This window comes from Trachypithecus francoisi, unplaced genomic scaffold, assembly GCF_009764315.1.
Source record: "Trachypithecus francoisi isolate TF-2019V2 unplaced genomic scaffold, Tfra_2.0 Lachesis_group4, whole genome shotgun sequence".
In the NCBI taxonomy this organism is placed as follows: Eukaryota; Metazoa; Chordata; class Mammalia; order Primates; family Cercopithecidae; genus Trachypithecus; species Trachypithecus francoisi.
In genome coordinates this window covers 26,832,408-26,855,679 of record NW_022681469.1, presented here as the reverse complement: position 1 = coordinate 26,855,679, position 23,272 = coordinate 26,832,408, and the positions used below count along the sequence as shown (strand labels likewise).

Here is a 23,272-nt window from a genome sequence, read left to right as displayed (position 1 = left end):
CAAGGTTTGGGCCTATGGAGGACTAGCGGCTAGCCTTCCCCAATATCAGACAGAAGGGAACCCTAATGCAGCCAGCTTCCTCTTCTGCTCTTGCCTGCAAAAGAACAAAGGTTTCTCATGTACCCCAACCCCTGGGAGCCATTTTCTTCCCCTCATGATCTCTCCTTACTTCCTACCTGCTCTGGAAGAAGGAGGTTTGGGTGGGAAATAGATCTCATTTTTATCTGTAAAGGGACAAGGGCTATGATGTGGTTCCCAATGGGCCAAGATGCCCAGGGTAGTCAAGGGTGGCTTAGAAGTGTCGGTTATGGTTTTCCTGGATCCTTCCTCTCCCTTTTCTGCGAGCCAAGACCCTCTCATCTCAATATCCCCTGCCAAGCCCCCAAGGAGCTGTGGGAGCTTCATGTACTCCATGAAACCCCAAAACAAGGGGTGCTGTGGAGAAGGGCAAATGCAAAGACTGGCCTTAGCTCCCTAGATGCCATAGCTGGTTGCTGGGCAAGGATTTGTACATATATATGTGTACATATGTATATACCCATTCATCATGGCTGTCTTTGTTGTAATCATTTGTGTGTTTATAAATGCATTATCTGTGAGAATCTTCATATTTGATGCTTTGTTTATTTTTGTCTTTTTTTTCTCCACCCTGTCCTCTGGACACAGCGTTTTTATCTCTCTCTTTTTCCTGAAAAAAAAAAAAGGCAGATTTCAGAGAATAGCCCAAATGAAAAAAAATTAAAAAAAAGAAAAGCAAGAAATCAGTTGTTATAAGGCAATTTAAAAATGAAGGGAAAGAATTTACACACAAACCAAGGGGTGTTTTTAGAATATTGTATGGGAATAAATTCGTGCAAAATAAAAATGTATAATGTATCAATTTTGTCTCATCAGTTGTAACAAATACACCACATCAGTGCAAGATATTACTAATAGGATGGACAAGGAGGGGTATATGGAAGCTCTCTGTACTTTCCGCTCAATTTTTCTGTAAACCTAAAACTGCTCTAAAAAACAACGTCAATTAAAAACAAAGATCTGACTTGTCTCCATGTGAGCTCCTCCAAGGCAGGGATTACTTTTGCTCATTTCTTTATCTTCAGCCTGAGGCTGGTCTGGCTTGAAGACACATAAAAGACACCCTTCACATCATGTTGTAAATTCTTCTTTTTTTTCATCCTACAGTCAAGAGACAGTGTAGTGTTTTTGTTTTTGTTTTAAATAAAAGCACGAAATTAGAAAGTCTGGGTTTAAACCCTGGCTTCTTTTTATTTGCCTAGTTATGTCAACAAGTTATTTAACTAAGACAAGTTATTTAACTTATTCGAGTCTCAAAGAAGTTAAATTATTATCTGTAAAATGGGGATGATCATATTTATCCATTAGATTGTTGTGAAAATTAGAGCAAGAGATGCCCTAAGCCAATAGTTGGTGTCTCATTACTAAAGTTAAAGCTTTATTTCTTTTCTTTCCTTTTCTTTCTTTTTCATTTTTGAGATGGAGTCCCGCTCTGTCACCCAGGCTGGCATGCAGTGGTGCAATCTCGGCTTACTGCAAGCTCTGCCTCCCGAGTTCACTCCATTCTCCAGCCTCAACCTCCTGAGTAGCTGGGACTACAGACACCTGCCACCATGTGCGACTAATTTTTTGTAGTTTTAGTAGAGATGGGGTTTCACTGTGTTACCCAGGATGGTCTCGATCTCCTGACCTCGTTATCCGCCCGCCTCGGCCTCCCAAAGTGTTGGGATTACAGGTGTGAGTCACTGCGCTGGCCAGCTTTATTTCTTTATTGCCAATTGACTTATCAAAGGAATAAGTTCTTGATAAGATATTGTAAAAACAAACGAGATGATTGATTTCTTGACCAAAATGTGTGGCCAGAATTGGAAAGAAGGTCAGATTATTTTGTGATAAGGGTAGACATAGAGAACATCTTCAGATATGTTATTACCTGTAACATGGACAAAGCTCTACAAATGGTAGCTGAATCTGAAATACTGTTGCATAATTGTGTTAGTGGTTAGTGTTGAGTGTACAAAGGTTTTCACTTAAGTCTTCATCTTGCAGACACAACGTCTGAAACACATGACCTCTAAGGTAACTGTGGTAGAGGATCAGGCCTAGAAATGTCTTGCATCGCGTCCATTCATCCTATTGGTAGAGCTCATTCATTCATGTCCATTCATCCTATTGGTAGAACTCATTCATGTGGCACTGGCCTTACTGCAAGGGAGACTGGGAAATATGGTTTTCCTTTGTGTGTTTAGAAAGCAGAAATGGTGTAGTAAGTACAGAGCACAGTCTCCACACGATCATCCTAACAAAAGCCTTCAGTTTCAAAAATGATTTTTTCAATTCAGTTCTGTGCTGGTGCAAATGAAAATGTCTAAGTGCTTTTGTTTGAAAATATTGATTATTTCAAACAGTGGCTGAATTGAAAGACCAAAAAGAGAAAGGGTGATCTCCCCGTAATTGAAAGAAGAAGACCAGTTTCTTCTATAATACATTATTTGAAGTAGAGCTTCAACATTTTAATGATGATAAAGAAAACCATCTCATTCACTTCAGCCAGTCCCCAAAGAAAATGGTCTTCTCTGAAACTATGGATAAAATGTCAAAAGTTAAAATCTATGTCCGCAAGTTAAAAGTAAAGAATGATATCATTTTGCCAAAGAACCAAAGCCAGAAGTCACTGTGAGATGTGGAACTAGAATAACTGCAGGTACTTCCCTAGTTTAGACCACACTCAACACACACATTCACTTCACTCCTGGGTAGAAGTTCATTAAAACAATTGGACTGACAGATGACCAGATCAGTGTTTTCATCTCTAACCCACATAGTCCAAAGCAAATACCTAAATCAATGAGAACATCTTGAGGAACCAAGTGGTCTGGAATCCTTTGGTTTATTAGAATTTCAATTACTCTTATTATTTGTTTGATTTAGCAAAGCCAGCCTAATTTAATCTGTAACATTTATGATAATACTATTTTGGTGCTAGATAATCATCTTGTAGCTCATTAGGTAATTTTCATCACAAATATTTATCATCAAACGTGCTCAATCCCAGCCCAGTCAGCAGAGGTGCAGAGGTAACCAGCGTGCCTCTTGTTCCCCACCCTCTGTTCACACACAGAGCCCAGACACAGGACTAGGTCCATGGAACAGCCCAGATGCAATAGTCTCCTTTCTATTTGTGCACGATTTCTTCCTTAAGTACTCATCTCCTCCCTCTTACTAGCTGTTGAAAGGCAGAATCATAGCTTCCTCACTCACAAACTGTATCCAGAGAGTTACAGAGATCCTTATAAACCTTTTGGCATGGTGGCTCCCTTGTTGTGAACTCTCTGTTATTATTTGCTTCCTCCCCTCTTTCCCCATGATGTCATAGTTTGGAAAAGGGGCTCCCAAGGGCAACAGCTAAGCCTTCCAGAGGCCACGAAAGGAAGACAAAGGAAATGAAACACTCACTGAGCACCTTTCATGGGCCAAAGATCTCAGCTGCATCTGTTTCAGTGATTCCCTTTATCCTCCGCAGGAAGCTGAGGGAGGAAGAAGGTATTATCTTCATTTTGCAGATGAAGAGTTTGAGGCTTAAAGAGGGTGCAAGTCTTGCTCAAGGTCAAGGTCACACAGCTGGTAGGGGCTGGAGCTGGGATTAGATCTCATATCCACAGAGTTCCGTGTCCAGTGCTCTTTCTGCCACTCTCTGCTGCATCCCCCGAAGGCAGCAGTGACACAGGTGGAAGGATGAGGTGGCAGCAACCACACCTGCCCTGTGAACAGTGCAGTCCCAGAGGGGAGAGGCTTCCTAACGCCAGCCTGCCTCCAGGAATCTGCTCACCTGTCGCACACTTCACCCACCTGAGGACCTCTGCCCTTCACCTTGGAGTCCCATCTGCTCTCTGGCCTTGAGAGTCCCAGGAGGATCTGCAGCTGGTCACACCTGTTAGCTTCAAGGTGGGCTCCTCTTGCTGGCTGTGATCTGGGAGTCCTGCTGGGTTTGGAGGGAGCTGTGCTAGGCAGAGCGGAGGCCGGTAGCTGCACCGGGAGGAAGGACATGTTAGGGACCCCTTTCGCTGGCTGCACAGCCCCTGACCCGCCACCCTGCCCCTGTGAGTTGTTCCATGGGAAAGGACTTTGCATTTCTGTCTCCAGGCCAGAAAGGGAGGAGGGAGTGAAAGGCCCTGAAGGGGAAAGCCTCCAGTGCAGAGGAACCCCATTTGTTCCCACTGAGACCCCCTGTCCTTGGCACAGCCTTGGGCACCGTTGTTGGCTGAATAAACCTTTTCTAAGGGTCTTCTGAATTCACCCTCTTCCACACTCTCTTGCTCTGTCCACATACACGGTTTACTTCCCCTCTGTTATTTCTGTTTGTGTAGCAGATTTTGAGGGTCAGTGGGGGTAAGGGCCAGTGAGTTAGAGGAATCCAGGAGGGGACATTGGAGAGAAAAGAGGATCCTGAGCCTTTCCAATCATCTTTGCTTTCTCCTGAAGTCTGGCTTGGATCCCGCTGTTTCGCTATCCAAGTTTCATGGGATTGTTAGGTGGCCACTTCGCTGTGATCCAGGGAAGTCTCCACACATTCCATAGCTGAGCGCTTAGGAGCTCAAGAGTCCAGTGGCACACTGAGCCTTATCTTCAAGGAGCACCATGGAGCAGGGCAGGGAGCAGCTGCTGAGGTGGTCACAGGGAACTGGGCTCCTGTCCAGGCCTCATGTCCTCCCTCTCTGCCTCTCTTCTCTCGCCGGCAGTCTCTCATCTGTAGGTGGAGGGGTTCACCAGGTGACTTCTGACGTCCCTCTCAGCCCCAGTATTTCTTAATTTCTGAGCTTTCTCAAGAGGCGCACTGCAGCCCTTGCATTCCTTTGATCTGGAGGCCACACGGCTCTCCAAAGCTACAACCGTGTTCTTGTAAATCAACCTGCAGCCTCTCTAGAGTACACATGGGCATATAGGTATCCTATAAATTCCTGTGAACATTTTACATGTATTTTCTTAGAATTGGCATTGGCCCTCACATGAGGCCATGCCCTCACTATGAACCCAGCCCTTTAATCTCTTTCTTTGTCCTTGCAGCCCGGCCTACGGGCTGTCTCTCCATTTCCCTGTACTGCTGCCACCGTTTACGTATCCAAGTCACTTCAGAGCCAGTTGCTGTTGACCAGTTAATCCAGTACAGCTTGATTGAGTATATATCCAATACCTGTATGTGTAATTCATTGGTTTAGGGCTCAGAGTTATCAAAGAGAGCTGTGCATGGTCCCTGCCCTTGGGGAGCCCACAGCCTGATGAGGATTGGACAGTGACAGAGGTGGCATGTGGGAGGGAATGAGGCAATGCACAGACAATTCTAGGAAATCAGGGACTCTCTTTTCCAAAATTCTTACGGGTCCCATTCCCACTGGCCGTGCTGGGCCTGGAGCATGTGTGGATGTGGCCACATAGGACCCTCTGTACAAAGGAGAAAAGAGGAGCTTATTCATGGCCCTGGGGCTTCTACCTGCCTTTTCCACTTGTCACATTAAGAGAGGCTTCTACCACGGGTATTTTGCTGGGGCGAGACCATGCACTGCACGTCTGTGGGGTGTGGTGGAAGGAGCTCCAGAGGGCAGCTTGGAGGTCCGAGACCCAGCCTGGCCCTTGTGCTCACTGACCGTGTTAGCTTCATCATGTCCTGACCTCTCTAGCATGGATGTCCTCATCTGTGCACAAAGTGGTCGGAAGAGCTCATTTCCGACGTCCTCTCTGGATTTGCTGCTGTGGCTCCCCAAACTCTGTTCAACCCCATGAGCTCCCGACTTCATGCACAAGGGGAAAACCCTCAGCCTCCAGCCTCCCCTTGAGCCTCCAGCTCCCTCTTCTAGGTGGGAGGGTCCCTGTCTTTGGGCTCCTGTGGGAAAGAAGCAAACACTATCAACCCCTACTGGTCTCCTGGAAAATGGTCCCCCGGGCTTCTTTTTGTCCCAGCCGGGCTTCCTTCCCTCTTCTCAGCACACCTGTGCAAATGCCTGCCTTCTCCCTAACCTCATCCCAAGAGCCACTGTGAATCAGGGAATTGAAACCGTTTTTCATATTAAGCAAAGCATCTGCCACAAAATCCCATCACACGTTTAAAATCCAATTAGCAGTGATTTGGGAGGATGTTCTCTTTTAGGACTGGATCATCCATTTGCTCCATTAGAATAATTGTGAGTTGACTTGAACAGGCACTGAGGTCCCCAATGTAAAGCCCTGTCAAGGCCCTTTAGGAGCCACCTCTATGAGAAAGATGATGTTGATGTGGATAAGCAAAGTGTAATGGAGACCTGGTGGCACAACGAGGTTTTGAAGTTACTTCATAGCTTTTTATTGGGCAGTGGTCTTGTGAATGTCTCAGGTAGGGAGGTACTATTGGGGATAATGGCACCTGTTAGGACAGTGGAGGCTGGTGTGTGTGCATGTGTGCATATGTGTGTGCATTCATGTGCATGTGTATGAGTCTGTGTGTTTGTGAGGTTAGAAAGGATGTGGTTGGTTAGGGCTCCAAATGCCTGGAAGAAGGTGAGTTTTTATATCAGCTCCAGCATCTGTAGGAAAGCCCAAGGAAAACACTAGCATCCCCAGCATCCCTTATGTGAAGCTGAACCCCTCAGCCTCTCCAGATAGGGGATCCTTTTTTCCATCCCTGGAGACCCAGCCCTCTTGCAAGTGGCTCTCCACAGAGGCAATGCCTCCAGAGAGACTTAATTGGCAATGCTTCACTGAGCACAGAAACCTGGGATCTGACAGTTCCTGCCCTTTCAATTGTCAAGGAAGGCAATGTGCTCTGAACTGCAGCTGCTGGGAGTGCAGGGGTACCCAGCTTAGAGTCTCCTCTGCCTCCCAGCCTCTGCTTCTGAGTGTTCTGGGAGCAAGAAACAACAACAGAGAAATGGACAGGTAGATGAGGCACGATGACCAACATAAGCTCAACAAGCCATTTTATGGTCAGGCCATGAGGATCCTGGGGAAGGCAAACCTGGCTTTGTCATCCAGGGCCAGGACCATGTGAACTGAGTGCAGCTGACACTCTGTGGGCATAGCCAGGGCTGAGCCCTGTTTTGGCTGTTTCTGCATGGTTCTGCCCTTTGAAACATATAGTTGTGTCACGCGGTGATCCAAGTCTTGATGATTCAGGGCTCTTTCTGGGGTGAGACTTCACCTGAACAGCTGTCCTAGGGTTGGGATGACAGGGAGCCAGGAGGCACATGTGTGGGGACCTCTCTAGGGTTTTCCACTAAGGGAAGGAGAGTCCTGGACAGTGCTGGAAGGAGTGTGATAGCGGAGAGATGAAATCAGGAGCAGAGACAGCATGAGATTAGGACTTGGGTGAAGAAAGGTAGAAATAGGGCCAGGTGAAGTAGCTCAAGCCTGTAATCCCAGCACTTTGGGAGGTTGAGGCGGGCGGATCATGAGGTCAGGAGTTCGAGATCAGCCTGACCAACATGGCGAAACCCCATCTCTACTAAAAACAAAAATTAGCCAGGGGTGGTGGCATGCACCTGTAATCCCAGCTACTCAGGAGGCCAAGGCAGGAGAATAGCTTGAACCTGGGAGGTGGAGGTTGCAGTGAGCCAAGATCATGCCACTGCACTCCAGCCTGGGTGACAGAATGAGACTCCATCTCAAAAAAAAAAAAAAAAAAAAGGAAAAAAGAAAAAAAAGGTAGAAATAGGTGAGGTCATGGGTAAATCCTCAAGAAAGTTTTCCTACAGGGTTCTTAATTGAGACGGATACCATGGAAGGCTAAGATCAATTCATGGCCTTGACATATTTACTTGGAGCAGTCCATTATTTTCTATCTCATATGCCATATCTGAAACACTTTTGATTCATCCAGTTTATTTCTTAGCCTGACCTTTGATAGTAATTTCCTTGAGGACAGTTGTCATGTGTACATTTATTATGAATCCAGGGCACAGGAAGCAGGGAAATGCCTATTCCACTCTTCCCTTCCTCTTGCCTTAGTTTTTAAATAATCAGGCTCCTTTTGTTTTCTGTTTTGTGCACTGTCTTCTGAAAGGAGAAGGGGGAAATAAATCAGATAGGGAAATAGGAAGAAAGTAAAGTGCTATTCTTCAATTAGATTAGGACAGAGTACTTCCTGGGACAGCATACAAAGTCATTGTATATTTGTTGAATGAATATCCAGAGATCCCAGGATCAAAGTTGGGAATGTATAGCCAAAAGGACATAGAAAAAAATATTATCTTCTTTGGTCTCCCACTGACTTGCCCTTGGCCTCTATGTAAAGTTGCTGGTGCGTCCTCACCTGCCAACTGCTGCAGGTTTATTTCACATTCTCATTGTGTGTGTGGGACTCCCAGCCTCACCACTCTATCTTGTGAAGCTGGGGCTTTCACCATGTGGTTCATGCCTCCAGGATACATAGTCCTAGAACTTTAATGCATAGCAACCCATGACACTCCTCTATTCATCCTTACTAATCAATTGGTCTCTAATTACCTCTATTAGCATTCTTATTAGCTCCACATCAGAAACTCTGAACCTGTGGACTCTTCTCTTTAGCAATCTCTGCACCTGCGGTCCTATTAAAGCAAGATCTGGGCCTTAATATTTATAAACATTAGGCTAATTTCAATTAGCTCTGTCCTGCTCCTTTTCCTCTTCATCTTCCTCCTTCCTGCTCCCCGTCATTGCCCATGTGGGTTAACATTTACACTCCCCTGGCTTAACTTCTACTGTGGATATCCAGTCTTATCCACCTCTGAGATACAGGCATAGGAATTTCCAAAAAAATCTTCACTTTATAGCAGGATGATTAAGACCTGGCATGGGCTGGCCAGGCTCACGTGGACAGTGCACCTCTATTCAGTGAGCTCTCTGAATCTTCTTAGAACCCATAGTACCAAACGCCATTTACAACAAAGTAGGTGTTCCATAAATCTGCGGCTGTACTGGAAAAGATTGGAATATGTTCTCTCAGAGTATGAATACTCTGTTCTTCAGCATCTTCTCCTTAATCCCCATATGATGATGATCGTCATCATCACCACCACCATCACCACCACCACTGCCGCCACCACTATCTTCATCATCTTAGAGCTCCACAGTGCTGAAACTCATGGCCATAGTGGCTGATGGAAAAATCCATGCACAGGGAGGAAATGTGACTATCTCAGCTGATAGCCCTCTGCATCTGAGGCAGAGCATCCTGCCCTGACATGTCTGTGTAGCCTTGGCACTGCCATCTGGATGCCTCTTCTCCCACCTTTAATGCTGTCAGCCAAGCTAGTTGATTAGTTTCTTCCACTCAGTTGCATCCTGCCGCTCACTTGCTGCAAAAATGTTCAGAGGACAGATTGCATTGATGAGCACATTTCAGAACTTGGTCTGTTCACTTCCCTCTGCTTCCCATCCTGTGCTGGTGGGTGGTCTTATGCGACAAACAAGGTCAACAACGCCTTCCTTGGGCTGATCCCTCCTACAGTGAGCATGGGGAGAATAAGGCATCTCTCCCTAGTTACAAATGCTGCAGGGCTCTCCCACCTTAGTTCAGATTAAAGGACCGAGAACCCAAGGTGGAATGCCCACAGTCCTCCATGGTGAACAGATAAAGCAAATAGGATCCAGGCTGGGTTTCCACGAGCCCAAGTGGCTTGTGTACCCTGATTCCTAAACTTGAGCACAACTGTACCCAAGAAGACCCTTGGGTCTCTGGAAGATCCAGATGCTAATTAATTAGGGAAGGGCTATGGGGAGCCACCATGAGGCTCATTCAACCTAGACATTCCCTATGTTCTCACAGGCCTCTTTTGTACTGGACAGCTCCACAAAACCATCCAGCATAAGCACTGATGATCAGATAACTCTGATCTTTATAGGGAGTAAGCAAACTCCCCATTTTCTAGATCCAGGCAAGGAACAATACTTAAGTATTGCTTACACTGAATGGGGCTACAGGTTAGCTTATTTTGCAATTAAAATGAAGTGTGGTTCTATTTATATAAAGTTCTAGAACAGACTAAGAGTCTATTGCAGAAAAAGTCAGGAAGGTGGTTGCCTTGAGGTATCGGGGAGTAGGGGAGAGAATTCCTGAAGAAAGGCCATTAGAGAATTTTTTAGAGTGTTGGCAAAGTTCTGTATCTTCATGTAGATTTGGGTTGCAACAGGTATCTGCATTTGTCAACATTTAGCAAATGTACTCTTAAGATGTGTGCATTTTATCATATGTAAATTATACCTCAAAATAAAGGAAATCTGTAACAAATCTTGAAATCCAGTTGATGATATCCATGCTAGAGTATTTAGGGAGAAGTGTGGTAATGCCTGTAATTTACTTTAAAATGCATCAAAAATAGGACGGGGTGACGAATGGATAGAGGGATGTGCAGATGGACAGGAACATGAAAATGCACATCTAGGAAAGTGTTAATGGAAGAATTTAGTTGGTGGGGAGATGTGTGTTCACTGTAAAATCCTGTCAACTTTGCATTATGTGTGACTTTTTTTCATTATAAAATGTGGGGACAAGAATAAGATGGGGCAACTTGAAGGAAGACAGAAGTCTTTTCCTAATTATTTTCGTTTATGCATATCACTGCTGAAACTGTTTTTAAATTCATAACTATCCCAGTTTCACTGGATTCAAAAGGGTCAGATGCCAACATTTTATTTTAAAGCATCAAGTACCAACAACAGACACTGAAGACAAAACTGCTTCTTAATCTCATTAAGGGATAAATGTACCTGGAACCAAAATAAACCCCAAGGCCCCAAGTGGCTCATTCAGTGTAGCCTCAAAGTCAGAGAAATCAGGGAGATGCTGTGAAGGCAGCGTTACAACTTGCAGGAGAACGCAGGGTTTCGAACAGAATGTTCCAGGTGGCATCATGTGAGATCACCCAATCAAGATACTTCAAAAAATATCCTTTATGAAGCTGAGAAATTAGTTTTCATCCTAACCTCAATAAAACTGACTCTAGCCAGGTGCGGTGGCTCACGCCTGTAATCCTAGCACTTTGGGAGGCCAAAGCCAGCGGATTGCCTGAGCTCAGGAGTTCGAGACCAGCCAGGCCAACATGGTGAAACCCCATCTCTACTAAAATACAAAAAATTAGCTGGGTGTCGTGGCGCATGCCTATAATCCCAGCTACTCAGGAGGCTGAGACGGGAATCGCTTGGACCTGGGAGGCAGAGGTTGCAGTGAGCCAGCCTGGTCCAGCCTGGACGACAGAATGAGACCCTGTCTCAAGAAACAACAACAACAACAAAAACTGACTCTACTAAGAAACTGGAATCCTTGCTAGGCAGTGAGAGAATGCCAATGTCTGGCCTGTTCAGATTCACTTAAGGTAACTGCTCTGCCCCTCTGGCTAGTGTCTGACTCTCCTGTATCCCTTTGGAGATGTGACCCTAGTAGCTGGGTTGTCATGGAGAAGTTGTGCTCTGTGCTCTTGACTCAAGTCTAGAATAAAGTTTGAAATTTTTACATACAGTTTGCATCTTAGATCCAAAATGAGCTTGTTATGTCACCTGAATAATTGTGGATGTTTACAGCTCAGTCTCTGTACAGAATTGCATGTAAAAAGGTACAGAAAGACATCAGCAAAGTGGCAATATAGAAGGAATTTCAGGCTTTACTTGTATCTCTCAAAGAGCATCTCTTAATGTTTAACACAATCCCAAACCCATAGCAATTATCGAGAGCACTTTGTTTCTGTTCAATTAATTCTTGTCTATTTTGTATCTCTCCAGAACCTACAAACAAATCCCCAAACTCTCTCCTTTTTAGTTTTCTCACTCTCTCTCTTTTCTAGCTTTTCTTTTTTTTTAATACGTAAAGGATCTTAGCCTTTCTGGCTCAGATCTTCCTGCTTCCCCTCACCTCTAACCTCTCTGATTCTATCCACCTATTCTCCTGATTGCATCAAAAAAGATGTGAGAATCTGGCTGAACATTTTTTCCTTTGGAGTTTATGTGTGTGCAGGGGTAGTGAGAGGGCAGGTGGTTGTGAGGGATAGAGGGAGTTGTGGGGGCAGTGGGGATGAACAGAGGCGGGTCTGGATGACCAGAAGTTTGAGGGGTAAGAGAGGGGCGATGAACTGATGGAGTAAAAACCACTATTTTTATAGTATGTACAAGTTGTCTTTCCTGACACTTTGCACAAGGTAAACACTCAAAGACAGTTCCTTCTTCCCAGCCCCTTCCTTTGTCTTCTCTTACTTTAAGGTGAATCTCTCCCCTAGAGCATATTAATTGTTCTGTTTCTAGAGACGTTTTTGTTCAGTGGCTTCCCTGGGACCATAACTCTTGATACCAAAACAGTCACAAGCAGTTGGAGTCCTCTCCTCCTTTTTCTAAGAAACGCCAACCGAGACCGTGGAGGTGGCCTCGAGAGAAAAGCACCTCTCTCCACCAGCTGTGAGCTGATCAGAGTGAGAGTGGAAGTTGTTGCAAAAAAGAAAGAATTGATTTGGCTGTTCAATAGTGAGCAAGATAAAAAGCTACTGACTTGAGAGCCTGACATTCTTTGATCAGGGCTGAAGCTCCCTTCATGGACCCGCACTCCTAGACTCGGCCATCTGCATCTCCTGGCTGGTGGCGTAGGGAAGGGCAGGCAGCAGGCAAGGGGAAGGCCTTGCCTTACTGGATCTGTGAGTCATGCTAAGGGGCTGGGACTGAGCATCAGTTCTCAATCTTTCCATGAGGCAGTGAAAGTCCTTGGCAGCCTGGAAAAGACGAGGAATTGAACAGGAATCATCAGAGCCTGGTATTTATTATATTCCGCTTCTTGCCTGTATTAGTCAATTTTCACGCTGCTGATAAAGACATACCTGAGACTGGGTAATTTATTTAAAAAAAGAGGTTTAATGGTCTCACAGTTCCACATGGCTGGGGAGGCCTCACAATCACAGCAGAAGGCAAAAGGCACATCTTACATGGTGACAGGGAGAATGAGAGCCAAGTGAAAGGGAAAACACCTTATAAAATCATCAGATCTCATGAGACTTACTACCACAAGAACAGTATGGGGGAAACCGCCCCCCATGATTCAATCATCTCCCACAGGTCCCTCCCACGACACGTAAGAATTATGGGAGCTACAATTCACGATGAGATCTGAGGGGAGAACAGCCAGACCATATCATTGCCCATTCCCTCTTTCTGCCAGCTTCAGAGCCGTTTTCCTTTTCTTGCAGCAGAGATGGTTTGCAGTGAGTTGCTGCAGCGAGACGGCTTGGGTGGGGCTGGAGAGATGAAGGGACTAACGGGGGCAAAAATCCTTCTGCTCACTGATGATTCCTCATTCGAGGGAAGCTGAGTCTGTGTAGGGCAAAGTACCTGAGATGCGATTGGTTTGATGTGTTCGCCCATGCTATGGTTTCCACCAAGAAACCCATTCAAGCTGAGAAGAGGACCAGTAGGATGGCAAGGTCAAAATAGACTGCAGGTATTTAAAACAGAATGAAACAAACAAAAACCACACCACCATGTCTTGGAGGGGCTACTTTCAAAATTGAGAATGACACGTCAGCCTAACTCAGAGAAATTCTGTGGGCCCGATCCAGAGGCATCACCATTTTGGATCAGATGGGTGAGAAGAGAAAAATTCTGGCTCGGCGGAGTGGACCTGGAGTCCAGACAGAAAGGATGTATCTTCCCCCTGAATAGAAGAGCTTTGAGAAAAAGACTCACCAGGGCTGAGGGAAGTAAAACAGGTAAATTAAGAAAGTAAAATGGAATGGCAGTAAAAATCCAATTTATATGGTAATCTATGCCAGGCTAACAAGCTGACATAGGCACAGCTGGGACCAGACCACTGATTTATTGGGGTGCAGCATGTGACCCGACAGCTCCATGCCTACTCTCAACAGGATGCTCGACAGTCCAGGGGGCCAAAGCCTGGTAGGGGAATACCTCTGAGAGGCCTGGGGGAGGGGGTGGGGTTCGGAGAGCAGAAGATCTTGATCTCATGAGTGGGAGGCAGCCTCGAGGGTAATGCCAAGCTGGGGAGGTAGGCATGGGGGCTGCCCTGGCCCAGTTGCTGTAAGGCTCCTCACCCCTCACCTCTGCAGGGGTGGACACAGCCACTGGCAAGGCTCCGTCCTGTGCTGGCCTCCCTTCTGTTTGGGTCTGTGAATCAAGGAGGCCTGGGTGACCATGGCTTGACTCCCCCAGCCCCAGGAATCTGTGTGTCCTCTTGTGTGACTTCAGGAGAGCGGAGCCTGTGCGCACCTCCTGGATCTTGTCACTTCTGCTCAGGATCTCACTTGGAAGTCAGTGGGAGGGGTGGCTGTGAGCTAGTTTTGTTTTTTTCTTTCTATTGGGTCCATTTGATTTTAGTAACTTGTTTCCCAAAATGCTGTTCTCCAGAGAATCCCAGCTCCCTTTCAGGGTCTCTGGGCCTGTGTTCCACCTTTCTGAGGCATAGCCAGCTATCGAAACAGGAGGAGGCTTTCTGGCCCTCACTAGAGACCGGGCGGGCTCCAGTCTCCCTTCTGCGATCCTGCCCCCACTAGCCTCCCTGGCTTTCTGGAGCAGGGTACCTTCTGTTGTACCTCCAGGGAGGGGTTGCCCTGGAGACAGAGGAGGGGGCGTGAACAGCCACCAGAGACAGCCAGATTTCTCTGAGCCTGGCGGAGCTGGGCTCTCTCACATGTATTTAGACAGCTCCAATGCAGGGAGGCGAGGGAACATGAGCAGCAATTTTCTCCTGTGTCTCTTGCTTTCTGCGCCCCCACGCCTGGATGTGAGGGAGCACACGAAGGAAGAGGGAGCAGCACAAAGAGTGTATGCTACCCAGCCGTTGGCGAGTGGGAGGAAAGAGGGAGGCTGAGGGCCTCTCCTAAGGGAGAGAGGTGATCCGAGGAAAGACCCCAGAGACCCACACTAGGGCTTTGCTGAAAATCTTTCCACCTGTCCCTCCACCACCGGGGACAGGTGATGGAACACCACGAGGCAAAGGGAGAGAGGAAGACCCCAGAGGCCATGACTGGGGTCAAGCAGGAAGCAAAGGCTCTAATATTAGACCTGCCTCAACTGTTGACCTTGGACAATGTCTTGATTCTCCCAGATGTCAGGGCCTGAGTGTCTATGGCCAAGCAGCGGGACGGGTTTTCTGAGCTCTGAGTGACTGCTGATTTTCTCTGATGGGTTCAATAACCTTCTATATTCTCTGTGTAACTTATCCACCCTCTAAGATGCAGCTCAAATCTCAGCTTCTCTGAAGAGATTTTGCTGTCTGCTCCATCTGTGGAGTTCCTATGGCAATGATACCTTTTCTGTTCATTTAGCAATTCATCATGAACTGTCTTGTAGCACTTCTTTCTGCTACCATCAAAGTGCAGCCAGGTCATCTGTTTAACTTTTACCATGTTTATGATCTATTTAGTTGTACCATAAGCTCTGAAGGGCAAAGTCCAGGCCTTCTATGGTCTAGTATGTTCTACACCCGGAACAGTGAAAATTCTATATTTAATGGGAATGCAAAGCAAATGCTGATTCTGTGTCACAGCCTCTTTGGAAAAGCCTTGTCTGGGTGGGAGACGGGGTGCAGACAACTTTCCTTCTTGCTGGGTTGATGAGAAGTTGAGTTGAGGGCAAGATTATCTTTCCTGGCTGTCTCTCAGGTCATATCCTCTGCTAGGAGAGTGCCCCGAGCTGGCAGCAGGGGCAGGACTGGCCTCAATGAACCTCTTGCATCCCATCCCACATTTCTGCACTTCCCACTGGTGAGAGCTGGGGTAGGGGGTTCTCTCCCATTGGCTTTGCCCCAGATGACTGCTTGCCCTCATGTCCATGATTGGAGAGTTACCCTTATTCAATACCTCCCTCCCACCCCACCTGCCCATGCAGGCTGTTAGCTTGATTCCAGAAGACAAAAGTTAGACTTTCCATAAAATTGTATAGAAAGAGATTCTAGTTGATGCAATCATTCTATTTTTAAAAAATAGGCTGGGCACGGTGGCTCAGGCCTGTAATCCCAGTGCTTTGGGAGGCCGAGGCAGGTGGATCACCTGAGGTCAGGAGTTCAAGAGCAGCCTGGCCAACATGGTGAAACCTCATCTCTACTAAAAATACAGAAAAGTAGCTGGGCGTGGTGGCGTATGCCTGTAAATTCAGCTACTCTGGAAGTTGGGGCAGGAGAATCCCTTGAACCTGGGAGGCGGAGCTTGGGCAACAAGAGCGAAACTATGTCTCTAAATAAATAAATAAATAAATAAGAGAAGAAACTTTCAGACAATTCCAAGTTTTCTAGAAGTGCCATGTGAATTAGCTCCCCAGCACAGAGGTGGGGAAGTCACTGCTGGAGGGGAGGCATGCCAGGCCTGGACCAATGGTAGGATGGCTTCTGCCTGTCCTTTGCCAATGCCAGCTCAGTCCCTGGGAAGCAGCAGCACACTCACACTCCAGAATCATGCCTTGGGAGAGAGCTGAGATGATAGAGTGCTTCAATACAGAGCAGTCTCTCTCCTCTCCATCTTGCTCTCTTGTCCTACCTCTCTCTCTCTTTCCTTATGGTACTGTTATTTTTTCCTTTGAGACGATAGACTCTCCCTGCCTTCCATGTTCTTGCCCCTGCACCACCAAAAAAATAAAAAAACTCTCACAAAAATACCCCTGCTTCTGGGGTTTTGTCATGTGGCTGGACAGGCTTTGGATCTGCAAGCAATTGTTTATTGAATTCAAGCCTGTGTCTGCTGCAAACATCAGCTGGATCATTGCATCACAAAGTGCTCAAAGGCTGTCTCTGCAAGGAGAAAAGATAGTCGATGGTGTTGGCTGCCTCTGGGGAAGGGAAGTGAGGGCTGCGGACATGAGTAGAATGGAGACCCTTTTGTGCCTCTTGAATTGGGCACCATGTACGTGTATTGCCTTTCAATAAGAACAACAACAGCAACAGTTAATAATCAATTATATCTATCACCCCAAGAATGTGGTACAGATCAGGACAGGGGGAAGATACAATTCCATCACAGCAAGAAGGCTGGACATAAGCATCTCCTTTCAGGCCGCTCCCTAGCTCCCGCATGGCCCAGCATCAACTCCATCCCAGTGGGCTCACCAGACAGACAAGAGCCAGATACATTTTCTGCCTTCATTGTATATTCACAGGTTTCTGTCTTCCCTTTGTTGAGAGCCTCTGAGTGCAAGCAGGCAACATCCTATTTGTGAAAACACAAAAACCAACAGCAATAATATAACAGCCCCCAAATTATCTGAGATCAAAGAGAAAGAGGGGAAAACAAGTCATCAACTTGCTCTGTCTCTCACTCTCACCCCCTCTCCCCTGCTTTGCTCAGAGCCCTATTCAGTGTGTGTCTGGTGGTGGTGGTGTCTTGGGGTAGGATTGGGGTTGTATGGGGGGAGTCGAGGGAGACCAGGAACCAAACCTTTTTTGATAAACACTGCATGGCTCTGAAGCTCCCTTGGCACAGGATAAATATTCTTTGATGAGAATATCAACATTGAACTTCTGTTCAGGGTTATGTTTGGTTGGAAGGATCCCATAAAGCAGGTACTAATGTGAGAGCACTTTGAGAACCCCCTGCAAAATCCTAAGAACCAGCAGACCTTAGGAGGATCCTGGGGAACAATTATCATGTCGCCTCCAGCCCAAAAAGCCTGCACCAGTTTTGTCCTTGAGGGAGATGGTCAGGGAGCTGGAGCACACACTGTTTCTGCCTCATTGACTAGGTTTCTTTGGTTAAGAACCAACTTCTTAGGTCTAGAGGTAGTACTAAGAGCTTATTCTTTTTACTTGAAATGACTGGGCCTTAGACTTACAACATAGACCAAGCTGGTGTGAGAAAGCAAGCTTTCATGTTCCCACCTCTTTTCCCTATACCAAGGAGGAAGAAAGGAAAGGGTCCTCTGCCCAGAGGGATATAAAGGTTGGCAGCGTCTCACCTTCAGGATCAGGCTGCATTAGGGTGGCCAAATAGCCTGGTTTGCCTTGGATTGCCAGGACACGAAACTTGCAGTGCTAAAACCAGGAAAGGCGTGGGTGAACTGGGATGAGTGGGTCACCCCAGGCCTCACCCTGGTGGTGGAGAGGAAGGGATGAGCCTTGTTTGGCAGCCTACAGTGCTTACGGAAGATTTGACCTCCAGGGTTCAGGGGAGAAACGGCACTTCTACCGGGGGTCTTGGCTGGTACATGAAAGGCAGCCTAGATTAGCTGTGGGTCCTGCTGCCTCTCCAGGCTGCATGGGGAAGGGGGCCACTGGGACTTCTGTATTTATAGGGCTGTGTGGTTCATTTTATGTGTCCACTTGACTAGGTCATGGGTGCCCAGACATGTGGCCAAGCCTTACTCTAGATGTGTCTGTGAGGGTGTTTCTGGATGGGATTCACATTTGAACCTGTAGACTGAGTAAAGTGCATTGGCCACACTCCCTGATGTGACTGGGCCTCATTCAATCAATTGAAGACCTGAATAGAACAAAAGGGCTGAGTACAGGGGAACACCAATGCTCAGCTGGCTGCCTTGAGCTGGACCCTTGGTCTTTTCCTGCCTTGGAACTCAAACAGAAACATCTGCCTCTCTTGGCTCCCAAGCCTGCTGGCTTTTGGACTGGAGCGACAGATAGGCACTCCTGGATCTCCAGCTTGTTGACTGCAGATCTTAGAGCTCCTCATCTCCATGGTCATGTGAGCCAATTCCTTGTAATAAACCTATTGGTTCTGTTTCTCTGGAGAACCTTCACTAATACAGGGGCCAGGTGGGTGTTGCCCCGTTGGTAGCAGCCAAAGGTTATTGTCATTATGTATAGAAGCCCAGCATTCAAGGGTCAGGCTGCTCAGCACAAGACTCTCACTGAGCCTTTTAAAATACATTAATAAAATTATAAAGGAACATCAATTAGGCTCTTCCATTTCAAATACAGCACTTGCATTTAAATTCTAATGGTTAGATTATAACTAGCTGTTTTTTCTATCAGTAGTGTTTTGAAGGGGAATCTAGATTCCCAAAGCAATTTGATGTTCTGGAGAGATCTTCCACAACACAGGCAGAGGGATCAGAGACTCTAATATGCTTCTTCTTAACATTTTGTATCAAGTTGTGAACAATCATATGCCTGGAAATTCTTTGAAGGCTTCAATTTTGCTTTGAGAAGTCCAGCAAGTTTTGCACTCAATTCCATAATATATGTGATTATTTCTGTATAATTTTTGTATTAGCAAATTTACTTAATTTTTCTTGAAACATTTTAAAGTAAAATTCTAAAGTAAAATGCTAAGAAAGATGGTCCATATTTATCTTGTGGCCTTAACAATCCCTAAAACACAGCCTCCTTCACCTCTTGCAGGACATATAGCAAGGCATGATAGAGATGTCTTGGCCTAGGCTGGGATCATGTGGGATAACCAGTAAATGTTGTATGAATCAGGGGGTAGAGTGTGAGGTTTTAAAAAATATTTTCAGCATGGAGATAAGTTACCCAACACAGGGGCATGTTTCCATCGCATTCTTAGCTGCAATAAAGCTAATTTAACTCTGGCTAATTTAAACAGAAGAGGAGGCTGTTGAACAGATACTGGGTAGCTTGCAGAATTGCTACAACAGATGCTTCACTTGCCCTCATGACACTGCTGGCCCCCATCCTGGACGCTGTGCTGTCCCTGTTGCTATGACCTGAACAAATCCTCTTGGTTGCTGCTTATTTGTACCACTCGCTTCTGATGTGTGGTCTGCGAAGGATGCATCTGATTAGCCAAGCCTTGATCACATGTTCATGCCTACGCCAGTTATCCCCATCAGCTTCCCACTCCCACTTATTCCACATCCTTGTCTAGCCTTCTCATGCCCCAGGGGCTAATCTCCATGGACTGCTCCACCCAGGCTCCCTTGCTCTTGGGTTTCCATTTGGTTGGAGCAATGGGAGGTACCAGTAGGAGATTGGAGGATGAGAGAAGAGAGGAGCCAGGGTATTTCTGTCCCTACTTAGTTCCTTCTAACTCAGGGCAGCTTTTCTGGCAGTACCTGTTTCTTTCCAAGATTTCAGCTCCTGTTGAGTGGTCCTCTTCTAGGGCTCCAAACTCACAAGCCTTGAGTAACACCATTTTCTCACCTTGCCCCTTCCAGGTATGGGCATGGAAGTTGCTTCCTACTACTGTTAGTCTCTGAATGCCTTGACATCCCTTATTGGTTCCCTTAATCCTGCCTGCTTCTCTATGAATAGTCCTTTGTTACCTTCTCTTCAGAATCCCATCTCAATGAATCTGCCCTCTGTTTCCCATGGGGATACTGGCTGAATTGATGCCTTAGCTGCAAAGAAAGTCAGGAAAATAAGAATCTGGCATTTCAGCTCCTAGGTAGGAGGCAGGCTCTGTTTCTCAACAAGGCTCATGGAGTGGGAAATTTTGTAAACTTAGGAAAAGGACAAAGATGTACCCGATCTCCACTTCTGTTCAACATTGTGGTAGAGGTCCTCACTATTTCAATAAGGCAAGAAAAAGAAATAAAATATGTACATATTGGAAATGAACCAGTAAAGCCATCTTGATTCACAGATGTCATGATTGTATACATAGACAATCCCAATGAATCTACAAACTATTAAAAACTGAATTTAGCAATTATCAGTATATGCAAGGTTGATAGACAAAATGCTAATTGTATTTCTAGTTACAGCAACAAACGGATGGTGAGATTTCTAAAATGCTATTTATTGATAGGAAATATAAAATGGTGCTGCTGCTATGATAAACAGTATACAGGTTCCTCAAAAAAATCAAAGTTAGAATTACCATATGACCCAGCAATCCCATTTCTGGGTATATATTCACAAGAATTGAAAACAGGGTCTCAGGATACAAAATTAATGTGCAAAAATCACAAGCATTCTTATACACCAGTAACAGACAAACAGAGAGCCAAATCATGAATGAACTTCCATTCACAATTGCTTCAAAGAGAATAAAATACCTAGGAATCCAACTTACAAGGGATGTAAAGGACCTCTTCAAGGAGAACTACAAACCACTGCTCAGTGAAATCAAAGAGGACACAAACAAATGGAAGAACATACCATGCTCATGGATAGGAAGAATCAATATCGTGAAAATGGCCATACTGCCCAAGGTTATTTATAGATTCAATGCCATCCCCATCAAGCTACCAATGACTTTCTTCACAGAATTGGAAAAAACTGCTTTAAAGTTCATATGGAACCAAAAAAGAGCCCGCATTGCCAAGACAATCCTAAGTCAAAAGGACAAAGCTGGAGGTGTCACGCTACCTGACTTCAAACTATACTACAAGGCTGCAGTAACCAAAACAGCATGGTACTGGTACCAAAAACAGAGATATAGACCAATGGAACAGAACAGAGTCCTCAGAAATAATACCACACATCTACAGCCATCTGATCTTTGACAAACCTGAGAGAAACAAGAAATGGGGAAAGGATTCCCTATTTAATAAATGGTGCTGGGAAAATTGGCTAGCCGTAAGTAGAAAGCTGAAACTGGATCCTTTCCTTATTCCTTATATGAAGATTAATTCAAGATTAGAGACTTAAATGTTAGACCTAATACCATAAAAACCCTAGAAGAAAATCTAGGTAGTACCATTCAGGACATAGGCATGGGCAAGGACTTCATGTCTAAAACACCAAAAGCAACAGCAGCAAAAGCCAAAATTGACACATGGGATCTAATTAAACTAAAGAGCTTCTGCACAGCAAAAGAAACTACCACCAGAGTGAACAGGCAACCTACAGAATGGGAGAAAATTTTTGCAATCTACTCATCTGACAAAGGGCTAATATCCAGAATCTACAAAGAACTCAAACAAATATACAAGAAAAAACAACCCCATCAAAAAGTGGGCAAAGGATATGAACAGACATTTCTCAAAAGAAGACATTCATACAGCCAACAGACACATGAAAAAATGCTCATCATCACTCGCCATCAGAGAAATGCAAATCAAAACCACAATGAGATACCATCTCACACCAGTTAGAATGGCAATCATTAAAAAGTCAGGAAACAACAGGTGCTGGAGAGGATGTGGAGAAATAGGAATACTTTTACACTGTTGGTGGGATTGTAGACTAGTTCAACCATTATGGAAAACAGTATGGCAATTCCTCAAGGATCTAGAACTAGATGTACCATATGACCCAGCCATCCCACTACTGGGTATATACCCAAAGGATTATAAATTATTCTACTACAAAGACACATGCACACGTATGTTTATTGCGGCACTATTCACAATAGCAAAGACTTGGAATCAACCAAATGTCCATCTGTGACAGACTGGATTAAGAAAATGTGGCACATATACACCATGGAATACTATGCAGCCATAAAAAAGGATGAGTTTGCGTCCTTTGTAGGGACATGGATGCAGCTGGAAACCATCATTCTTAGCAAACTATCACAAGAAGAGAAAACCAAACACCACATGTTCTCACTCATAGGTGGGAACTGAACAATGAGATCACTTGGACTCGGGAAGGGGAACATCACACACTGGGGCCTATCATGGGGAGGGGGAGGGGGGAGGGATTGCACTGGGAGTTATACCTGATATAAATGATGAATTGATGGGTGCTGACGAGTTGATGGGTGCAGCACACCAACATGGCACAAGTATACATATGTAACAAACCTGCACGTTATGCACATGTACCCTAGAACTTAAAGTATAATAAAAAAAAAAAATTGAAAACAGGATCTCAAAAAGATACTTGTATATCCATGTTTATTGCAGCATTATTTACAATAGCCAAGAGGTGAAAGCAACCATAATTTCCATTGATGGATGAATGGATAAAGAAAATGTGGCATAGACATACAATGGACTATTATCTGGCATTAAAAATTAAGAAAATCTGCCTGGCGCAGTGGCTCACGCCTGTAATCCCAGTACTTCGGGAGGCTGAGGGGGGCAGATTGCTTGAAGTCAGCAGTTCAAGACCAGCATGGCCAACATGGTGAAGCCCCATCTCTACTAAAAATACAAAAAATTAGCTAGGCATGGTGGTGCATTCCTGTAGTCCTAGCTACTCAGGAGGCTGAGGCAGGAGAATCACTTGAACCCAGGAGGCAGAGGTTGCAGTGAGCTGAGATCGTACCACTGCACTCTAGCCTGGGTGACAGACCAAGACTCTACTCTATTTCCAAAAAAAAAAAAAAAAGAAAGAAAAAGAAAAAGAGAAGTAGAAGAAAATCCTGCTGTCATACATTACAACATGGATGAACCTTGAGGACATTATGCTAAGTGAAATGAGTCAGTCACAGAAAGACAAATACTTCGTAACCCTACT

General features: G+C 45.4%; 1 long non-coding RNA gene across 1 annotated transcript in view; it reads left to right on the top strand.

Moving 5' to 3' along the window:
* Positions 1–3,701: 3,701 nt before the first annotated feature.
* Positions 3,702–23,272, top strand: part of LOC117072890 — a 32,624-nt gene continuing 13,053 nt past the window's right edge. The window contains exon 1 of the long non-coding RNA XR_004432998.1: positions 3,702–3,963. This is a non-coding gene — a long non-coding RNA (uncharacterized LOC117072890). The remainder of the gene's footprint in view (positions 3,964–23,272) is intronic.